The sequence below is a fragment of the Sciurus vulgaris genome (assembly GCF_902686455.1).
Source record: "Sciurus vulgaris genome assembly, chromosome: 7".
Taxonomy (NCBI): Eukaryota; Metazoa; Chordata; class Mammalia; order Rodentia; family Sciuridae; genus Sciurus; species Sciurus vulgaris.
The window spans coordinates 75,751,970-75,754,690 of record NC_136467.1 but is presented as its reverse complement, the minus strand read 5'-3'; the positions used below and the strand labels follow the sequence as shown (position 1 = coordinate 75,754,690).

The 2,721-nt window shown below is 37.3% G+C and overlaps 1 pseudogene across 1 annotated transcript; it reads left to right on the top strand.

Moving 5' to 3' along the window:
- Window positions 1-792: 792 nt before the first annotated feature.
- Window positions 793-1,865, top strand: LOC306665655 (THO complex subunit 7 homolog; annotated as a pseudogene). Its single transcript has one exon. The product of its transcript is annotated as a THO complex subunit 7 homolog (transcript).
- The last annotated feature ends 856 nt before the right edge of the window (window positions 1,866-2,721 follow it).

The following is a 2,721-nucleotide window of genomic DNA, read 5'->3' as shown; positions in this document are numbered from 1 at the left end:
TCTTTAGAGAAGGATCCTTGCCTTCTCTGCTTGAGAAGTTTAGACTGTCTACTGACTTCTTTTTTGAACCAGAATCAGGAAACGAGACTAAGAAGTCCCACATTTCACAATAAAGATTGTCACTTAATCTCCTTATTTTTATTTCGTGTCTACCCTCCTCCACTGACACATACGGTAGTGGCCACTGAGACTTGGAATCAATTTCACCAGAAAAGAATCCTGTGGTCCTAGTGTGGGCAAGGAAGTGGTGCAGGGAAAACTGCGTATGGATTTGTTGCCATGCCTTGTGGACTGCCCTGAGGTGCCCTCCTGCTTCTCTGCCCACTTGTGCTTTGGTGACACAGATTTACTGTGGTTCTGTGTACCAATGGCCCTCATTTCTTTTCAGTATTCTCCTATTTTCAGTGGCTTATCTGTACCTTCTTCCTTCTTGCTGTATCAGAACCATACTTCCATCCCTTTACCATTATTTAAAGGTTTGTTGAAACCTCTGGTCTGCTGATAGCTCCATAACCAGTCATTTGAAATCTTTTAAATCCCTTTGCTGTCATTTGATGGAGTTTAGGACACAGTCCTATGGATGCATCATTCTGCCATGTTTAACCTGCTGTACCACATTTTGAAGATCTTGTCTAATTTATGTTCTATTAAAAACCAAAGTTCTGCTCACTTTCAAACTAGCTGTGTGACCTTGAGTAAAGTACTCAAACTCTCTGGGCTTCGGTTTATCCCCTGTATAGGCAGTAATAAAAACCTGTAAACAGGCTGCTGCCGCGTACGCCATGGGAGCGTGACTGACAATGAAGTGATATGGAAGCGTCTCCTCATTGATGGAGATGGTGCTGGAGATGATCGAAGAATTAATTTGCTAGTAAAAAGTTTCATTAAGTGGTGCAACTCTGGATCCCAAGAAGAAGGATATAGCCGGTACCAACGTATGCTCAGTACACTGTCTCAATGTGAATTTTCAATGGGCAAAACTTTGCTAGTGTATGACATGGTTCTCAGAGAAATGGAAACGTATGAAAAAATTTACAAAGACATAGAATGTAGCATTGTTGGAGCTCATGAAAAAGTTGCTGAGTGCAAAAAGCAGATTTTTCAAGCAAAACAAATACAAAAAATTGCCAAGAATATGATGCTTTTGCAAAAATGATCCAGCATCATCCAGACAGGCATGAGACATTAAAAGAATTAGAGGCTCTGGGAAAAGAATTAGAGCATCTTTCTCATATTAAAGAAAGTGTTAAAGATAAGCTGGAATTGAGATAGAAACCGTGTCATGTTCTTCTTACTACCATTCATTAACTTCAGCAACATTGGAAAATGACAAAAAGCTCTCAGAGGTAGAAGCTCAAGAAACACGTATGGAAGCAGATCCTAAGCCATAGGCAGGTGAATCACCATTCCCAAGAATATTGAAAGAGCTATGTGATCTTAGTGTGTTTAGAATTTGTTGAGCTCTTAACATATTTGAAGTTTTGGCAGTGAAGTACTTTGCTTTTAGATATTAATGCACCTCTCATTTATATTTCTTCACACAAAGGAAAATGGCTTCAGTATATATTTGTTTTTATTGAAGTGCATTTTTCATTTTTAAAAGGTAGGAAGCAACACCCAAGAATGTTTAATAAAATGTCTTCAAGCTATGTGTTCGTGTCCATTAGTAACTGGTAACATTGATTGCCTTACAAAATAAGTGAAGATGTGAAAATGTGGCATTTCTAGGATGTACATGGGATGATGAGTCCGTTTGTGGAAATCATTACCACTTTAGAAAATGAAATCCATGAATAGGCTTCTGGAGGGCCATGAACCTGTGAAATTACATGTAAAATGTTTGTGGTGTATGCTTACTGTGGAAAGATGTTAAGAATCACTGGTGTCAGAGGTAATTACAAGAGCCAAAGTAAATCCATATGCATAGCCTCCTATAGCTCTCTCTAGTACTTGAGGAATGTGGTTGCTAAATATTTTCTTTTGTTTTTCTCTACTGTTTTGGCCTTTAGAAGTCATTTTCAATCAAAACACATATTAATAAAATGAAAAGTTATTTAAAGTAAAAAAAAAAAAAAACCAAAACAACAACAACAACAACAACAACAACAACAACCTGTAAACAGCAAAGCAAGTTACTATGGTTAAAATGTGATTAGGTATATGGGAGAAAAAAAAAAGTAGATAGAAATAGAAGACATCATGAGTAAAACTAAGAAACAAAAATAACCTTATTTTATAAATGGAAAAGAGCCCTTTCTTTCTGATATCCTGCCTTCCTCTATGTTGATGTGTCCAGCATAGGGATAAAGATGTCCAGTAATAACCTTCTACTTATTTTGATCCAAATTCCTTTTCTCTCATTTCCACACAGCATGACTCTTGGTTTCATCCCCAACTTCACCCTTGGATACCTTAAGGAAAGTATAGGCTGTCTCTAGTGTTTTTGGTCTCAGTTTGAGACCTCTCTTAAAATTTTTCCATTTAATTGCAAATTTATGTTCTAACATTGTAAATCCACATCCTCCTGCATTGTCTGTTGGGCTATATTGCTTGTATAAATCTAGAACAACAGTAGAAAAAATGAAATGAAATGCTAAGCACAGTCATATTTTTGTAACATAAATTGCAACTTGCTGGAATCTGTGCCATTATAAGGCACACAATTGATTACTGTGAGGGCGAAATATGCACCCCCTCCCCGTCTGCTTTCTGATTGTGCTG